The sequence below is a fragment of the Engystomops pustulosus genome, chromosome 9, assembly GCF_040894005.1.
Source record: "Engystomops pustulosus chromosome 9, aEngPut4.maternal, whole genome shotgun sequence".
NCBI lineage: Eukaryota > Metazoa > Chordata > Amphibia > Anura > Leptodactylidae > Engystomops > Engystomops pustulosus.
In genome coordinates this window covers 68,822,286-68,837,371 of record NC_092419.1, presented here as the reverse complement: position 1 = coordinate 68,837,371, position 15,086 = coordinate 68,822,286, and the positions used below count along the sequence as shown (strand labels likewise).

At 45.8% G+C, this 15,086-nt stretch overlaps 57 pseudogenes; all 57 read right to left on the bottom strand.

Annotated features, from left to right (window-relative positions):
• Positions 1 to 32: 32 nt before the first annotated feature.
• Positions 33 to 151, bottom strand: LOC140101428 (5S ribosomal RNA; annotated as a pseudogene).
• A 70-nt stretch (positions 152 to 221) lies between these two features.
• Positions 222 to 340, bottom strand: LOC140101484 (5S ribosomal RNA; annotated as a pseudogene).
• Positions 341 to 410: 70 nt separating this feature from the next.
• LOC140101427 (5S ribosomal RNA) lies at positions 411 to 529 on the bottom strand (annotated as a pseudogene).
• Positions 530 to 599: 70 nt separating this feature from the next.
• LOC140101425 (5S ribosomal RNA) lies at positions 600 to 718 on the bottom strand (annotated as a pseudogene).
• Positions 719 to 788: 70 nt separating this feature from the next.
• LOC140101424 (5S ribosomal RNA) lies at positions 789 to 907 on the bottom strand (annotated as a pseudogene).
• Positions 908 to 977: 70 nt separating this feature from the next.
• On the bottom strand, positions 978 to 1,096 carry LOC140086084 (5S ribosomal RNA; annotated as a pseudogene).
• A 259-nt stretch (positions 1,097 to 1,355) lies between these two features.
• Positions 1,356 to 1,474, bottom strand: LOC140086505 (5S ribosomal RNA; annotated as a pseudogene).
• A 70-nt stretch (positions 1,475 to 1,544) lies between these two features.
• On the bottom strand, positions 1,545 to 1,663 carry LOC140101472 (5S ribosomal RNA; annotated as a pseudogene).
• A 70-nt stretch (positions 1,664 to 1,733) lies between these two features.
• LOC140101423 (5S ribosomal RNA) lies at positions 1,734 to 1,852 on the bottom strand (annotated as a pseudogene).
• Positions 1,853 to 2,103: 251 nt separating this feature from the next.
• LOC140086083 (5S ribosomal RNA) lies at positions 2,104 to 2,222 on the bottom strand (annotated as a pseudogene).
• Positions 2,223 to 2,481: 259 nt separating this feature from the next.
• On the bottom strand, positions 2,482 to 2,600 carry LOC140096473 (5S ribosomal RNA; annotated as a pseudogene).
• A 70-nt stretch (positions 2,601 to 2,670) lies between these two features.
• LOC140094031 (5S ribosomal RNA) lies at positions 2,671 to 2,789 on the bottom strand (annotated as a pseudogene).
• A 259-nt stretch (positions 2,790 to 3,048) lies between these two features.
• Positions 3,049 to 3,167, bottom strand: LOC140086676 (5S ribosomal RNA; annotated as a pseudogene).
• Positions 3,168 to 3,237: 70 nt separating this feature from the next.
• On the bottom strand, positions 3,238 to 3,356 carry LOC140101458 (5S ribosomal RNA; annotated as a pseudogene).
• Positions 3,357 to 3,426: 70 nt separating this feature from the next.
• LOC140101421 (5S ribosomal RNA) lies at positions 3,427 to 3,545 on the bottom strand (annotated as a pseudogene).
• A 440-nt stretch (positions 3,546 to 3,985) lies between these two features.
• On the bottom strand, positions 3,986 to 4,104 carry LOC140081197 (5S ribosomal RNA; annotated as a pseudogene).
• Positions 4,105 to 4,174: 70 nt separating this feature from the next.
• LOC140088014 (5S ribosomal RNA) lies at positions 4,175 to 4,293 on the bottom strand (annotated as a pseudogene).
• Positions 4,294 to 4,363: 70 nt separating this feature from the next.
• On the bottom strand, positions 4,364 to 4,482 carry LOC140092592 (5S ribosomal RNA; annotated as a pseudogene).
• Positions 4,483 to 4,552: 70 nt separating this feature from the next.
• On the bottom strand, positions 4,553 to 4,671 carry LOC140101420 (5S ribosomal RNA; annotated as a pseudogene).
• Positions 4,672 to 4,922: 251 nt separating this feature from the next.
• Positions 4,923 to 5,041, bottom strand: LOC140086082 (5S ribosomal RNA; annotated as a pseudogene).
• Positions 5,042 to 5,111: 70 nt separating this feature from the next.
• LOC140089944 (5S ribosomal RNA) lies at positions 5,112 to 5,230 on the bottom strand (annotated as a pseudogene).
• Positions 5,231 to 5,300: 70 nt separating this feature from the next.
• On the bottom strand, positions 5,301 to 5,419 carry LOC140101419 (5S ribosomal RNA; annotated as a pseudogene).
• A 440-nt stretch (positions 5,420 to 5,859) lies between these two features.
• On the bottom strand, positions 5,860 to 5,978 carry LOC140081196 (5S ribosomal RNA; annotated as a pseudogene).
• Positions 5,979 to 6,048: 70 nt separating this feature from the next.
• LOC140088012 (5S ribosomal RNA) lies at positions 6,049 to 6,167 on the bottom strand (annotated as a pseudogene).
• A 70-nt stretch (positions 6,168 to 6,237) lies between these two features.
• Positions 6,238 to 6,356, bottom strand: LOC140092469 (5S ribosomal RNA; annotated as a pseudogene).
• Positions 6,357 to 6,426: 70 nt separating this feature from the next.
• LOC140101418 (5S ribosomal RNA) lies at positions 6,427 to 6,545 on the bottom strand (annotated as a pseudogene).
• A 251-nt stretch (positions 6,546 to 6,796) lies between these two features.
• LOC140086081 (5S ribosomal RNA) lies at positions 6,797 to 6,915 on the bottom strand (annotated as a pseudogene).
• A 259-nt stretch (positions 6,916 to 7,174) lies between these two features.
• Positions 7,175 to 7,293, bottom strand: LOC140094518 (5S ribosomal RNA; annotated as a pseudogene).
• A 70-nt stretch (positions 7,294 to 7,363) lies between these two features.
• Positions 7,364 to 7,482, bottom strand: LOC140087458 (5S ribosomal RNA; annotated as a pseudogene).
• Positions 7,483 to 7,552: 70 nt separating this feature from the next.
• Positions 7,553 to 7,671, bottom strand: LOC140081195 (5S ribosomal RNA; annotated as a pseudogene).
• Positions 7,672 to 7,741: 70 nt separating this feature from the next.
• On the bottom strand, positions 7,742 to 7,860 carry LOC140081194 (5S ribosomal RNA; annotated as a pseudogene).
• Positions 7,861 to 7,930: 70 nt separating this feature from the next.
• LOC140092657 (5S ribosomal RNA) lies at positions 7,931 to 8,049 on the bottom strand (annotated as a pseudogene).
• A 70-nt stretch (positions 8,050 to 8,119) lies between these two features.
• LOC140083973 (5S ribosomal RNA) lies at positions 8,120 to 8,238 on the bottom strand (annotated as a pseudogene).
• A 70-nt stretch (positions 8,239 to 8,308) lies between these two features.
• Positions 8,309 to 8,427, bottom strand: LOC140086504 (5S ribosomal RNA; annotated as a pseudogene).
• A 70-nt stretch (positions 8,428 to 8,497) lies between these two features.
• LOC140088310 (5S ribosomal RNA) lies at positions 8,498 to 8,616 on the bottom strand (annotated as a pseudogene).
• A 259-nt stretch (positions 8,617 to 8,875) lies between these two features.
• On the bottom strand, positions 8,876 to 8,994 carry LOC140086143 (5S ribosomal RNA; annotated as a pseudogene).
• Positions 8,995 to 9,064: 70 nt separating this feature from the next.
• LOC140078596 (5S ribosomal RNA) lies at positions 9,065 to 9,183 on the bottom strand (annotated as a pseudogene).
• Positions 9,184 to 9,434: 251 nt separating this feature from the next.
• LOC140078312 (5S ribosomal RNA) lies at positions 9,435 to 9,553 on the bottom strand (annotated as a pseudogene).
• A 259-nt stretch (positions 9,554 to 9,812) lies between these two features.
• Positions 9,813 to 9,931, bottom strand: LOC140081193 (5S ribosomal RNA; annotated as a pseudogene).
• Positions 9,932 to 10,001: 70 nt separating this feature from the next.
• On the bottom strand, positions 10,002 to 10,120 carry LOC140101417 (5S ribosomal RNA; annotated as a pseudogene).
• Positions 10,121 to 10,190: 70 nt separating this feature from the next.
• On the bottom strand, positions 10,191 to 10,309 carry LOC140101416 (5S ribosomal RNA; annotated as a pseudogene).
• A 70-nt stretch (positions 10,310 to 10,379) lies between these two features.
• LOC140101414 (5S ribosomal RNA) lies at positions 10,380 to 10,498 on the bottom strand (annotated as a pseudogene).
• Positions 10,499 to 10,757: 259 nt separating this feature from the next.
• On the bottom strand, positions 10,758 to 10,876 carry LOC140083499 (5S ribosomal RNA; annotated as a pseudogene).
• Positions 10,877 to 10,946: 70 nt separating this feature from the next.
• On the bottom strand, positions 10,947 to 11,065 carry LOC140098246 (5S ribosomal RNA; annotated as a pseudogene).
• Positions 11,066 to 11,135: 70 nt separating this feature from the next.
• On the bottom strand, positions 11,136 to 11,254 carry LOC140086140 (5S ribosomal RNA; annotated as a pseudogene).
• A 70-nt stretch (positions 11,255 to 11,324) lies between these two features.
• LOC140078939 (5S ribosomal RNA) lies at positions 11,325 to 11,443 on the bottom strand (annotated as a pseudogene).
• Positions 11,444 to 11,891: 448 nt separating this feature from the next.
• Positions 11,892 to 12,010, bottom strand: LOC140101413 (5S ribosomal RNA; annotated as a pseudogene).
• A 70-nt stretch (positions 12,011 to 12,080) lies between these two features.
• On the bottom strand, positions 12,081 to 12,199 carry LOC140081192 (5S ribosomal RNA; annotated as a pseudogene).
• Positions 12,200 to 12,450: 251 nt separating this feature from the next.
• LOC140081191 (5S ribosomal RNA) lies at positions 12,451 to 12,569 on the bottom strand (annotated as a pseudogene).
• A 440-nt stretch (positions 12,570 to 13,009) lies between these two features.
• On the bottom strand, positions 13,010 to 13,128 carry LOC140081190 (5S ribosomal RNA; annotated as a pseudogene).
• Positions 13,129 to 13,198: 70 nt separating this feature from the next.
• LOC140101412 (5S ribosomal RNA) lies at positions 13,199 to 13,317 on the bottom strand (annotated as a pseudogene).
• Positions 13,318 to 13,387: 70 nt separating this feature from the next.
• Positions 13,388 to 13,506, bottom strand: LOC140097894 (5S ribosomal RNA; annotated as a pseudogene).
• A 70-nt stretch (positions 13,507 to 13,576) lies between these two features.
• Positions 13,577 to 13,695, bottom strand: LOC140081189 (5S ribosomal RNA; annotated as a pseudogene).
• A 70-nt stretch (positions 13,696 to 13,765) lies between these two features.
• LOC140083364 (5S ribosomal RNA) lies at positions 13,766 to 13,884 on the bottom strand (annotated as a pseudogene).
• A 70-nt stretch (positions 13,885 to 13,954) lies between these two features.
• On the bottom strand, positions 13,955 to 14,073 carry LOC140091324 (5S ribosomal RNA; annotated as a pseudogene).
• A 448-nt stretch (positions 14,074 to 14,521) lies between these two features.
• LOC140085331 (5S ribosomal RNA) lies at positions 14,522 to 14,640 on the bottom strand (annotated as a pseudogene).
• Positions 14,641 to 14,710: 70 nt separating this feature from the next.
• LOC140098379 (5S ribosomal RNA) lies at positions 14,711 to 14,829 on the bottom strand (annotated as a pseudogene).
• Between the last annotated feature and the right edge of the window lie 257 nt (positions 14,830 to 15,086).

Sequence of the window (15,086 nt, the reverse complement as noted above, 5' to 3'; positions counted from 1 at the left end):
AGAGAAACTAACACAATTTTCAGGTTCAAAAAGGTCAACGGAACTTGGGATTCCCAGCCAGTCTCCCATGCTGGTACTTGCCAAGCCTTAAGCTGCATTGCTGCTGCGATCTGACGAGAGCAGGCACATTCAGCTTAGAATGGCCGTTGACAGCAGCTGTTCAGTTTGAACCTTCTTTTACTATCTCATAGAGAAACTAACACAATTTTCAGGTTCAAAAAGGTCAACGGAACTTGGGATTCCCAGCCAGTCTCCCATGCTGGTACTTGCCAAGCCTTAAGCTGCATTGCTGCTGCGATCTGATGAGAGCAGGCACATTCAGCTTAGAATGGCCGTTGACAGCAGCTGTTCAATTTGAACCTTCTTTTACTATCTCATAGAGAAACTAACACAATTTTCAGGTTCAAAAAGGTCAACGGAACTTGGGATTCCCAGCCAGTCTCCCATGCTGGTACTTGCCAAGCCTTAAGCTGCATTGCTGCTGCGATCTGACGAGAGCAGGCACATTCAGCTTAGAATGGCCGTTGACAGCAGCTGTTCAATTTGAACCTTCTTTTACTATCTCATAGAGAAACTAACACAATTTTCAGGTTCAAAAAGGTCAACGGAACTTGGGATTCCCAGCCAGTCTCCCATGCTGGTACTTGCCAAGCCTTAAGCTGCATTGCTGCTGCGATCTGACGAGAGCAGGCACATTCAGCTTAGAATGGCCGTTGACAGCAGCTGTTCAGTTTGAACCTTCTTTTACTATCTCATAGAGAAACTAACACAATTTTCAGGTTCAAAAAGGTCAACGGAACTTGGGATTCCCAGCCAGTCTCCCATGCTGGTACTTGCCAAGCCTTAAGCTGCATTGCTGCTGCGATCTGACGAGAGCAGGCACATTCAGCTTAGAATGGCCGTTGACAGCAGCTGTTCAGTTTGAACCTTCTTTTACTATCTCATAGAGAAACTAACACAATTTTCAGGTTCAGAAAGGTAAACGGAACTTGGGATTCCCAGCCAGTCTCCCATGCTGGTACTTGCCAAGCCTTAAGCTGCATTGCTGCTGCGATCTGACGAGAGCAGGCACATTCAGCTTAGAATGGCCGTTGACAGCAGCTTTTCAATTTTAACCTTCTTTTACCATCTTTGACAGAGAAACTAACAATTTTCAGGTTCAAAAAGGTCAACAGAACTTGGGATTCCCAGCCAGTCTCCCATGCTGGTACTTGCCAAGCCTTAAGCTTCATTGTTGCTGCGATCTGACCAGAGCAGGCACATTCAGCTTAGAATGGCCGTTGACAGCAGCTGTTCAATTTGAACCTTCTTTTACTATCTCATAGAGAAACTAACACAATTTTCAGGTTCAAAAAGGTCAACGGAACTTGGGATTCCCAGCCAGTCTCCCATGCTGGTACTTGCCAAGCCATAAGCTGCATTGCTGCTGCGATCTGACGAGAGCAGGCACATTCAGCTTAGAATGGCCGTTGACAGCAGCTGTTCAATTTGAACCTTCTTTTACTATCTCATAGAGAAACTAACACAATTTTCAGGTTCAAAAAGGTCAACGGAACTTGGGATTCCCAGCCAGTCTCCCATGCTGGTACTTGCCAAGCCTTAAGCTGCATTGCTGCTGCGATCTGATGAGAGCAGGCACATTCAGCTTAGAATGGCCGTTGACAGCAGCTGTTCAATTTGAACCTTCTTTTACTATCTCATAGAGAAACTAACACAATTTTCAGGTTCAAAAAGGTCAACGGAACTTGGGATTCCCAGCCAGTCTCCCATGCTGGTACTTGCCAAGCCTTAAGCTGCATTGCTGCTGCGATCTGACGAGAGCAGGCACATTCAGCTTAGAATGGCCGTTGACAGCAGCTGTTCAGTTTGAACCTTCTTTTACTATCTCATAGAGAAACTAACACAATTTTCAGGTTCAAAAAGGTCAACGGAACTTGGGATTCCCAGCCAGTCTCCCATGCTGGTACTTGCCAAGCCTTAAGCTGCTGCGATCTGACAAGAGCAGGCACATTCAGCTTAGAATGGCCGTTGACAGCAGCTGTTCAGTTTGAACCTTCTTTTACTATCTCATAGAGAAACTAACACAATTTTCAGGTTCAGAAAGGTAAACGGAACTTGGGATTCCCAGCCAGTCTCCCATGCTGGTACTTGCCAAGCCTTAAGCTGCATTGCTGCTGCGATCTGACGAGAGCAGGCACATTCAGCTTAGAATGGCCGTTGACAGCAGCTTTTCAATTTGAACCTTCTTTTACCATCTTTGACAGAGAAACTAACAATTTTCAGGTTCAAAAAGGTCAACAGAACTTGGGATTCCCAGCCAGTCTCCCATGCTGGTACTTGCCAAGCCTTAAGCTTCATTGTTGCTGCGATCTGACCAGAGCAGGCACATTCAGCTTAGAATGGCCGTTGACAGCAGCTGTTCAATTTGAACCTTCTTTTACTATCTCATAGAGAAACTAACACAATTTTCAGGTTCAAAAAGGTCAACGGAACTTGGGATTCCCAGCCAGTCTCCCATGCTGGTACTTGCCAAGCCTTAAGCTGCATTGCTGCTGCGATCTGACAAGAGCAGGCACATTCATCTTAGAATGGCCGTTGACAGCAGCTGTTCAATTTGAACCTTCTTTTACTATCTCATAGAGAAACTAACACAATTTTCAGGTTCAAAAAGGTCAACGGAACTTGGGATTCCCAGCCAGTCTCCCATGCTGGTACTTGCCAAGCCTTAAGCTGCATTTATGCTGCGATCTGAAGAGAGCAGGCACATTCAGCTTAGAATGGCCGTTGACAGCAGCTGTTCAGTTTGAACCTTCTTTTACTATCTTATAGAGAAACTAACACAATTTTCAGGTTCAAAAAGGTCAACGGAACTTGGGATTCGCAGCCAGTCTCCCATGCTGGTACTTGCCAAGCCTTAAGCCGCATCGCTGCTGTGATCCGACAAGAGCCTGCACATTCAGCTTAGAATGGCCGTTGACAGCAGCTGTTCAATTTGAACCTTCTTTTACTATCTCATAGAGAAACTAACACAATTTTCAGGTTCAAAAAGGTTAACGGAACTTGGGATTCCCAGCCAGTCTCCCATGCTGGTACTTGCCAAGCCTTAAGCTGCATTGCTGCTGCGATCTGACGAGAGCAGGCACATTCAGCTTAGAATGGCCGTTGACAGCAGCTGTTCAATTTGAACCTTCTTTTACTATCTCATAGAGAAACTAACACACTTTTCAGGTTCAAAAAGGTCAACGGAACTTGGGATTCCCAGCCAGTCTCCCATGCTGGTACTTGCCAAGCCTTAAGCTGCATTGCTGCTGCGATCTGATGAGAGCAGGCACATTCAGCTTAGAATGGCCGTTGACAGCAGCTGTTCAATTTGAACCTTCTTTTACTATCTCATAGAGAAACTAACACAATTTTCAGGTTCAAAAAGGTCAACGGAACTTGGGATTCCCAGCCAGTCTCCCATGCTGGTACTTGCCAAGCCTTAAGCTGCATTGCTGCTGCGATCTGACGAGAGCAGGCACATTCAGCTTAGAATGGCCGTTGACAGCAGCTGTTCAGTTTGAACCTTCTTTTACTATCTCATAGAGAAACTAACACAATTTTCAGGTTCAAAAAGGTCAACGGAACTTGGGATTCCCAGCCAGTCTCCCATGCTGGTACTTGCCAAGCCTTAAGCTGCTGCGATCTGACAAGAGCAGGCACATTCAGCTTAGAATGGCCGTTGACAGCAGCTGTTCAGTTTGAACCTTCTTTTACTATCTTATAGAGAAACTAACACAATTTTCAGGTTCAGAAAGGTAAACGGAACTTGGGATTCCCAGCCAGTCTCCCATGCTGGTACTTGCCAAGCCTTAAGCTGCATTGCTGCTGCGATCTGACGAGAGAAGGCACATTCAGCTTAGAATGGCCGTTGACAGCAGCGGTTCAATTTGAACCTTCTTTTACTATCTCATAGAGAAACTAACACAATTTTCAGGTTCAAAAAGGTCAACAGAACTTGGGATTCCCAGCCAGTCTCCCATGCTGGTACTTGCCAAGCCTTAAGCTGCATTGCTGCTGCGATCTGACGAGAGCAGGCACATTCAGCTTAGAATGGCCGTTGACAGCAGCTGTTCAATTTGAACCTTCTTTTACCATCTTTGACAGAGAAACTAACAATTTTCAGGTTCAAAAAGGTCAACGGAACTTGGGATTCCCAGCCAGTCTCCCATGCTGGTACTTGCCAAGCCTTAAGCTGCATTGCTGCTGTGATCTGACGAGAGCAGGCACATTCAGCTTAGAATGGCCGTTGACAGCAGCTGTTCAATTTGAACCTTCTTTTACTATCTCATAGAGAAACTAACACAATTTTCAGGTTCAAAAAGGTCAACGGAACTTGGGATTCCCAGCCAGTCTCCCATGCTGGTACTTGCCAAGCCTTAAGCTGCATTGCTGCTGCGATCTGATGAGAGCAGGCACATTCAGCTTAGAATGGCCGTTGACAGCAGCTGTTCAATTTGAACCTTCTTTTACTATCTCATAGAGAAACTAACACAATTTTCAGGTTCAAAAAGGTCAACGGAACTTGGGATTCCCAGCCAGTCTCCCATGCTGGTACTTGCCAAGCCTTAAGCTGCATTGCTGCTGCGATCTGACGAGAGCAGGCACATTCAGCTTAGAATGGCCGTTGACAGCAGCTGTTCAGTTTGAACCTTCTTTTACTATCTCATAGAGAAACTAACACAATTTTCAGGTTCAAAAAGGTCAACGGAACTTGGGATTCCCAGCCAGTCTCCCATGCTGGTACTTGCCAAGCCTTAAGCTGCTGCGATCTGACAAGAGCAGGCACATTCAGCTTAGAATGGCCGTTGACAGCAGCTGTTCAGTTTGAACCTTCTTTTACTATCTCATAGAGAAACTAACACAATTTTCAGGTTCAGAAAGGTAAACGGAACTTGGGATTCCCAGCCAGTCTCCCATGCTGGTACTTGCCAAGCCTTAAGCTGCATTGCTGCTGCGATCTGACGAGAGCAGGCACATTCAGCTTAGAATGGCCGTTGACAGCAGCTGTTCAATTTGAACCTTCTTTTACCATCTTTGACAGAGAAACTAACAATTTTCAGGTTCAAAAAGGTCAACAGAACTTGGGATTCCCAGCCAGTCTCCCATGCTGGTACTTGCCAAGCCTTAAGCTGCATTGCTGCTGCGAACTGACGAGAGCAGGCACATTCAGCTTAGAATGGCCGTTGACAGCAGCTGTTCAATTTGAGCCTTCTTTTACTATCTCATAGAGAAACTAACACAATTTTCAGGTTCAAAAAGGTCAACGGAACTTGGGATTCCCAGCCAGTCTCCCATGCTGGTACTTGCCAAGCCTTAAGCTGCATTGCTGCTGCGATCTGACGAGAGCAGGCACATTCAGCTTAGAATGGCCGTTGACAGCAGCTGTTCAGTTTGAACCTTCTTTTACTATCTCATAGAGAAACTAACACAATTTTCAGGTTCAAAAAGGTCAACGGAACTTGGGATTCCCAGCCAGTCTCCCATGCTGGTACTTGCCAAGCCTTAAGCTGCTGCGATCTGACAAGAGCAGGCACATTCAGCTTAGAATGGCCGTTGACAGCAGCTGTTCAGTTTGAACCTTCTTTTACTATCTTATAGAGAAACTAACACAATTTTCAGGTTCAGAAAGGTAAACGGAACTTGGGATTCCCAGCCAGTCTCCCATGCTGGTACTTGCCAAGCCTTAAGCTGCATTGCTGCTGCGATCTGACGAGAGAAGGCACATTCAGCTTAGAATGGCCGTTGACAGCAGCGGTTCAATTTGAACCTTCTTTTACTATCTCATAGAGAAACTAACACAATTTTCAGGTTCAAAAAGGTCAACAGAACTTGGGATTCCCAGCCAGTCTCCCATGCTGGTACTTGCCAAGCCTTAAGCTGCATTGCTGCTGCGATCTGACGAGAGCAGGCACATTCAGCTTAGAATGGCCGTTGACAGCAGCTGTTCAATTTGAACCTTCTTTTACCATCTTTGACAGAGAAACTAACAATTTTCAGGTTCAAAAAGGTCAACGGAACTTGGGATTCCCAGCCAGTCTCCCATGCTGGTACTTGCCAAGCCTTAAGCTGCATTGCTGCTGTGATCTGACGAGAGCAGGCACATTCAGCTTAGAATGGCCGTTGACAGCAGCTGTTCAATTTGAACCTTCTTTTACTATCTCATAGAGAAACTAACACAATTTTCAGGTTCAAAAAGGTCAACGGAACTTGGGATTCCCAGCCAGTCTCCCATGCTGGTACTTGCCAAGCCTTAAGCTGCATTGCTGCTGCGATCTGATGAGAGCAGGCACATTCAGCTTAGAATGGCCGTTGACAGCAGCTGTTCAATTTGAACCTTCTTTTACTATCTCATAGAGAAACTAACACAATTTTCAGGTTCAAAAAGGTCAACGGAACTTGGGATTCCCAGCCAGTCTCCCATGCTGGTACTTGCCAAGCCTTAAGCTGCATTGCTGCTGCGATCTGACGAGAGCAGGCACATTCAGCTTAGAATGGCCGTTGACAGCAGCTGTTCAGTTTGAACCTTCTTTTACTATCTCATAGAGAAACTAACACAATTTTCAGGTTCAAAAAGGTCAACGGAACTTGGGATTCCCAGCCAGTCTCCCATGCTGGTACTTGCCAAGCCTTAAGCTGCTGCGATCTGACAAGAGCAGGCACATTCAGCTTAGAATGGCCGTTGACAGCAGCTGTTCAGTTTGAACCTTCTTTTACTATCTCATAGAGAAACTAACACAATTTTCAGGTTCAGAAAGGTAAACGGAACTTGGGATTCCCAGCCAGTCTCCCATGCTGGTACTTGCCAAGCCTTAAGCTGCATTGCTGCTGCGATCTGACGAGAGCAGGCACATTCAGCTTAGAATGGCCGTTGACAGCAGCTTTTCAATTTGAACCTTCTTTTACCATCTTTGACAGAGAAACTAACAATTTTCAGGTTCAAAAAGGTCAACAGAACTTGGGATTCCCAGCCAGTCTCCCATGCTGGTACTTGCCAAGCCTTAAGCTTCATTGTTGCTGCGATCTGACCAGAGCAGGCACATTCAGCTTAGAATGGCCGTTGACAGCAGCTGTTCAATTTGAACCTTCTTTTACTATCTCATAGAGAAACTAAAACAATTTTCAGGTTCAAAAAGGTCAACGGAACTTGGGATTCCCAGCCAGTCTCCCATGCTGGTACTTGCCAAGCCATAAGCTGCATTGCTGCTGCGATCTGACGAGAGCAGGCACATTCAGCTTAGAACGGCCGTTGACAGCAGCTGTTCAGTTTGAACCTTCTTTTACTATCTCATAGAGAAACTAACACAATTTTCAGGTTCAAAAAGGTCAACGGAACTTGGGATTCCCAGCCAGTCTCCCATGCTGGTACTTGCCAAGCCTTAAGCTGCATTGCTGCTGCGAACTGACGAGAGCAGGCACATTCAGCTTAGAATGGCCGTTGACAGCAGCTGTTCAATTTGAGCCTTCTTTTACTATCTCATAGAAAAACTAACACAATTTTCAGGTTCAAAAAGGTCAACAGAACTTGGGATTCCCAGCCAGTCTCCCATGCTGGTACTTGCCAAGCCTTAAGCTGCATTGCTGCTGCGATCTGACGAGAGCAGGCACATTCAGCTTAGAATGGCCGTTGACAGCAGCTGTTCAATTTGAACCTTCTTTTACCATCTTTGACAGAGAAACTAACAATTTTCAGGTTCAAAAAGGTCAACAGAACTTGGGATTCCCAGCCAGTCTCCCATGCTGGTACTTGCCAAGCCTTAAGCTGCATTGCTGCTGCGATCTGACGAGAGCAGGCACATTCAGCTTAGAATGGCCGTTGACAGCAGCTGTTCAATTTGAGCCTTCTTTTACTATCTCATAGAAAAACTAACACAATTTTCAGGTTCAAAAAGGTCAACGGAAATTGGGATTCCCAGCCAGTCTCCCATGCTGGTACTTGCCAAGCCTTAAGCTGCATTGCTGCTGCGATCTGACGAGAGCAGGCACATTCAGCTTAGAATGGCCGTTGACAGCAGCTGTTCAGTTTGAACCTTCTTTTACTATCTCATAGAGAAACTAACACAATTTTCAGGTTCAAAAAGGTCAACGGAACTTGGGATTCCCAGCCAGTCTCCCATGCTGGTACTTGCCAAGCCTTAAGCTGCATTGCTGCTGCGATCTGACGAGAGCAGGCACATTCAGCTTAGAATTGCCGTTGACAGCAGCTGTTCAATTTGAACCTTCTTTTACTATCTCATAGAGAAACTAACACAATTTTCAGGTTCAAAAAGGTCAACGGAACTTGGGATTCCCAGCCAGTCTCCCATGCTGGTACTTGCCAAGCCATAAGCTGCATTGCTGCTGCGATCTGACGAGAGCAGGCACATTCAGCTTAGAATGGCCGTTGACAGCAGCTGTTCAATTTGAACCTTCTTTTACTATCTCATAGAGAAACTAACACAATTTTCAGGTTCAAAAAGGTCAACGGAACTTGGGATTCGCAGCCAGTCTCCCATGCTGGTACTTGCCAAGCCTTAAGCTGCATTGCTGCTGCGATCTGACGAGAGCAGGCACATTCAGCTTAGAATGGCCGTTGACAGCAGCTGTTCAATTTGAACCTTCTTTTACCATCTTTGACAGAGAAACTAACAATTTTCAGGTTCAAAAAGGTCAACAGAACTTGGGATTGCCAGCCAGTCTCCCATGCTGGTACTTGCCAAGCCTTAAGCTGCATTGCTGCTGCGATCTGACGAGAGCAAGCACGTTCAGTTTAGAATGGCCGTTGACAGCAGCTGTTCAATTTGAACCTTCTTTTACTATCTCATAGAGAAACTAACACAATTTTCAGGTTCAAAAAGGTCAACGGAACTTGGGATTCTCAGCCAGTCTCCCATGCTGGTACTTGCCAAGCCTTAAGCTGCATTGCTGCTGCGATCTGACGAGAGCAGGCACATTCAGCTTAGAATGGCCGTTGACAGCAGCTGTTCAATTTGAACCTTCTTTTACTATCTCATAGAGAAACTAACACAATTTTCAGGTTCAAAAAGGTCAACAGAACTTGGGATTCCCAGCCAGTCTCCCATGCTGGTACTTGCCAAGCCTTAAGCTGCATTGCTGCTGCGATCTAATGAGAGCAGGCACATTCAGCTTAGAATGGCCGTTGACAGCAGCTGTTCAATTTGAACCTTCTTTTACTATCTCATAGAGAAACTAACACAATTTTCAGGTTCAAAAAGGTCAACGGAACTTGGGATTCCCAGCCAGTCTCCCATGCTGGTACTTGCCAAGCCTTAAGCTGCTGCGATCTGACAAGAGCAGGCACATTCAGCTTAGAATGGCCGTTGACAGCAGCTGTTCAATTTGAACCTTCTTTTACTATCTCATAGAGAAACTAACACAATTTTCAGGTTCAAAAAGGTCAACAGAACTTGGGATTCCCAGCCAGTCTCCCATGCTAGTACTTGCCAAGCCTTAAGCTGCATTGCTGCTGCGATCTGACGAGAGCAGGCACATTCAGCTTAGAATGGCCGTTGACAGCAGCTGTTCAGTTTGAACCTTCTTTTACTATCTCATAGAGAAACTAACACAATTTTCAGGTTCAAAAAGGTCAACGGAACTTGGGATTCACAGCCAGTCTCCCATGCTGGTACTTGCCAAGCCTTAAGCCGCATCGCTGCTGTGATCCGACAAGAGCACGCACATTCAGCTTAGAATGGCCGTTGACAGCAGCTGTTCAATTTGAACCTTCTTTTACTATCTTTGACAGAGAAACTAACAATTTTCAGGTTCAAATAGGTCAACAGAACTTGGGATTCCCAGCCAGTCTCCCATGCTGGTACTTGCCAAGCCTTAAGCTGCATTGCTGCTGCGATCTGACGAGAGCAGGCACATTCAGCTTAGAATGGCCGTTGACAGCAGCTGTTCAATTTGAACCTTCTTTTACTATCTCATAGAGAAACTAACACAATTTTCAGGTTCAAAAAGGTCAACGGAACTTGGGATTCCCAGCCAGTCTCCCATGCTGGTACTTGCCAAGCCTTAAGCTGCATTGCTGCTGCGATCTGACGAGAGCAGGCACATTCAGCTTAGAATGGCCGTTGACAGCAGCTGTTCAGTTTGAACCTTCTTTTACTATCTCATAGAGAAACTAACACAATTTTCAGGTTCAAAAAGGTCAACGGAACTTGGGATTCCCAGCCAGTCTCCCATGCTGGTACTTGCCAAGCCTTAAGCTGCATTGCTGCTGCGATCTGACGAGAGCAGGCACATTCAGCTTAGAATGGCCGTTGACAGCAGCTGTTCAGTTTGAACCTTCTTTTACTATCTCATAGAGAAACTAACACAATTTTCAGGTTCAAAAAGGTCAACGGAACTTGGGATTCCCAGCCAGTCTCCCATGCTGGTACTTGCCAAGCCTTAAGCTGCATTGCTGCTGCGATCTGACGAGAGCAGGCACATTCAGCTTAGAATGGCCGTTGACAGCAGCTGTTCAGTTTGAACCTTCTTTTACTATCTCATAGAGAAACTAACACAATTTTCAGGTTCAAAAAGGTCAACGGAACTTGGGATTTGCAGCCAGTCTCCCATGCTGGTACTTGCCAAGCCTTAAGCCGCATCGCTGCTGTGATCCGACAAGAGCACGCACATTCAGCTTAGAATGGCCGTTGACAACAGCTGTTCAATTTGAACCTTCTTTTACTATCTCATAGAGAAACTAACACAATTTTCAGGTTCAAAAAGGTCAACGAAACTTGGGATTCCCAGCCAGTCTCCCATGCTGGTACTTGCCAAGCCTTAAGCTGCATTGCTGCTGCGATCTGACGAGAGCAGGCACATTCAGCTTAGAATGGCCGTTGACAGCAGCTGTTCAATTTGAACCTTCTTTTACCATCTTTGACAGCGAAACTAACAATTTTCAGGTTCAAAAAGGTCAACAGAACTTGGGATTCCCAGCCAGTCTCCCATGCTGGTACTTGCCAAGCCTTAAGCTTCATTGCTGCTGCGATCTGACGAGAGCAAGCACATTCAGCTTAGAATGGCCATTGACAGCAGCTGTTCAATTTGAACCTTCTTTTACTATCTCATAGAGAAACTAACACAATTTTCAGGTTCAAAAAGGTCAACGGAACTTGGGATTCTCAGCCAGTCTCCCATGCTGGTACTTGCCAAGCCTTAAGCTGCATTGCTGCTGCGATCTGACGAGAGCAGGCACATTCAGCTTAGAATGGCCGTTGACAGCAGCTGTTCAGTTTGAACCTTCTTTTACTATCTCATAGAGAAACTAACACAATTTTCAGGTTCAAAAAGGTCAACGGAACTTGGTATTCCCAGCCAGTCTCCCATGCTGGTACTTGCCAAGCCTTAAGCTGCATTGCTGCTGCGATCTGACGAGAGCAGGCACATTCAGCTTAGAATGGCCGTTGACAGCAGCTGTTCAATTTGAACCTTCTTTTACTATCTCATAGAGAAACTAACACAATTTTCAGGTTCAAAAAGGTTATCGGAACTTGGGATTCCCAGCCAGTCTCCCATGCTGGTACTTGCCAAGCCTTAAGCTGCATTGCTGCTGCGATCTGACGAGAGCACGCACATTCAGCTTAGAATGGCCGTTGACAGCAGCTGTTCAATTTGAACCTTCTTTTACTATCTCATAGAGAAACTAACACAATTTTCAGGTTCAAAAAGGTCAACGGAACTTGGGATTCCCAGCCAGTCTCCCATGCTGTTACTTGCCAAGCCTTAAGCTGCATTGCTGCTGCGATCTGCCGAGAGCAGGCACATTCAGCTTAGAATGGCCGTTGACAGCAGCTGTTCAGTTTGAACCTTCTTTTACTATCTCATAGAGAAACTAACACAATTTTCAGGTTCAAAAAGGTCAACGGAACTTGGGATTCCCAGCCAGTCTCCCATGCTGGTACTTGCCAAGCCTTAAGCTGCATTGCTGCTGCGATCTGACGAGAGCAGGCACATTCAGCTTAGAATGGCCGTTGACAGCAGCTGTTCAATTTGAACCTTCTTTTACCATCTTTGACAGAGAAACTAACAATTTTCAGGTTCAAAAAGGTCAACAGAACTTGGGATTCCCAGCCAGTCTCCCATGCTGGTACTTGCCAAGCCTTAAGCTGCATTGCTGCTGCGATCTGACGAGAGCAGGCACATTCAGCTTAGAATGGCCGTTGACAGCAGCTGTTCAATTTGAACCTTCTTTTACTATCTCATAGAGAAACTAACACAATTTTCAGGTTCAAAAAGGTCAACGGAACTTGGGATTCCCAGCCAGTCTCCCATGCTGGTACTTGCCAAGCCTTAAGCTGCTGCGATCTGACAAGAGCAGGCACATTCAGCTTAGAATGGCCGTTGACAGCAGCTGTTCAATTTGAACCTTCTTTTACTATCTCATAGAGAAACTAACACAATTTTCAGGTTCAAAAAGGTCAACAGAACTTGGGATTCCCAGCCAGTCTCCCATGCTGGTACTTGCCAAGCCTTAAGCTGCATTGCTGCTGCGATCTGACGAGAGCAGGCACATTCAGCTTAGAATGGCCGTTGACAGCAGCTGTTCAGTTTGAACCTTCTTTTACTATCTCATAGAGAAACTAACACAATTTTCAGGTTCAAAAAGGTCAACGGAACTTGGGATTCACAGCCAGTCTCCCATGCTGGTACTTGCCAAGCCTTAAGCCGCATCGCTGCTGTGATCCGACAAGAGCACGCACATTCAGCTTAGAACAGCCGTTGACAGCAGCTGTTCAATTTGAACCTTCTTTTACTATCTCATAGAGAAACTAACACAATTTTCAGGTTCAAAAAGGTCAACGGAACTTGGGATTCCCAGCCAGTCTCCCATGCTGGTACTTGCCAAGCCTTAAGCTGCTGCGATCTGACAAGAGCAGGCACATTCAGCTTAGAATGGCCGTTGACAGCAGCTGTTCAATTTGAACCTTCTTTTACCATCTTTGACAGAGAAACTAACAATTTTCAGGTTCAAAAAGGTCAACAGAACTTGGGATTCCCAGCCAGTCTCCCATGCTGGTACTTGCCAAGCCTTAAGCTGCATTGCTGCTGCGATCTGACGAGAGCAGGCACATTCAGCTTAGAATGGCCGTTGACAGCAGCTGTTCAATTTGAACCTTCTTTTACTATCTCATAGAGAAACTAACACAATTTTCAGGTTCAAAAAGGTCAACGGAACTTGGGATTCCCAGCCAGTCTCCCATGCTGGTACTTGCCAAGCCTTAAGCTGCATTGCTGCTGCGATCTGACGAGAGCAGGCACATTCAGCTTAGAATGGCCGTTGACAGCAGCTGTTCAGTTTGAACCTTCTTTTACTATCTCATAGAGAAACTAACACAATTTTCAGGTTCAAAAAGGTCAACGGAACTTAGGATTCCCAGCCAGTCTCCCATGCTGGTACTTGCCAAGCCTTAAGCTGCATTGCTGCTGCAATCTGACGAGAGCAAGCACATTCAGCTTAGAATGGCCGTTGACAGCAGCTGTTCAATTTGAACCTTCTTTTACCATCTATGACAGAGAAACTAACAATTTTCAGGTTCAAAAAGGTCAACAGAACTTGGGATTCCCAGCCAGTCTCCCATGCTGGTACTTGCCAAGCCTTAAGCTGCATTGCTGCTGCGATCTGACGAGAGCAGGCACATTCAGCTTAGAATGGCCGTTGACAGCAGCTGTTCAATTTGAACCTTCTTTTACTATCTCATAGAGAAACTAACACAATTTTCAGGTTCAAAAAGGTCAACGGAACTTGGGATTCCCAGCCAGTCTCCGATGCTGGTACTTGCCAAGCCTTAAGCTGCATTGCTGCTGCGATCTGACGAGAGCAGGTACATTCAGCTTAGAATGGCCGTTGACAGCAGCTGTTCAGTTTGAACCTTCTTTTACTATCTCATAGAGAAACTAACACAATTTTCAGGTTCACAAAGGTCAACGGAACTTGGGATTCCCAGCCAGTCTCCCATGCTGGTACTTTCCAAGCCTTAAGCTGCATTGCTGCTGCGATCTGACGAGAGTAGGCACATTCAGCTTAGAATGGCCGTTGACAGCAGCTGTTCAGTTTGAACCTTCTTTTACTATCTCATAGAGAAACTAACACAATTTTCAGGTTCAAAAAGGTCAACGGAACTTGGGATTCGCAGCCAGTCTCCCATGCTGGTACTTGCCAAGCCTTAAGCCGCATCGCTGCTGTGATCCGACAAGAGCACGCACATTCAGCTTAGAATGGCCGTTGACAGCAGCTGTTCAATTTGAACCTTCTTTTACTATCTCATAGAGAAACTAACACAATTTTCAGGTTCAAAAAGGTCAACGAAACTTGGGATTCCCAGCCAGTCTCCCATGCTGGTACTTGCCAAGCCTTTAGCTGCATTGCTGCTGCGATCTGACGAGAGCCGGCACATTCAGCTTACAATGGCCCTTGACAGCAGCTGTTCAATTTGAACCTTCTTTTACCATCTTTGACAGAGAAACTAACAATTTTCAGGTTCAAAAAGGTCAACAGAACTTGGGATTCCCAGCCAGTCTCCCATGCTGGTACTTGCCAAGCCTTAAGCTGCATTGCTGCTGCGATCTGACGAGAGCAAGCACATTCAGCTTAGAATGGCCGTTGACAGCAGCTGTTCAATTTGAACCTTCTTTTACTATCTCATAGAGAAACTAACACAATTTTCAGGTTCAAAAAGGTCAACGGAACTTAGGATTCTAAGCCAGTCTCCCATGCTGGTACTTGCCAAGCCTTAAGCTGCATTGCTGCTGCGATCTGACGAGAGCAGGCACATTCAGCTTAGAATGGCCGTTGACAGCAGCTGTTCAGTTTGAACCTTCTTTTACTATCTCATAGAGAAACTAACACAATTTTCAGGTTCAAAAAGGTCAACGGAACTTGGTATTCCCAGCCAGTCTCCCATGCTGGTACTTGCCAAACCTTAAGCTGCATTGCTGCTGCGATGTGACGAGAGCAGGCACATTCAGCTTAGAATGGCCGTTGACAGCAGCTGTTCAATTTGAACCTTCTTTTACTATCTCATAGAGAAACTAACACAATTTTCAGGTTCAAA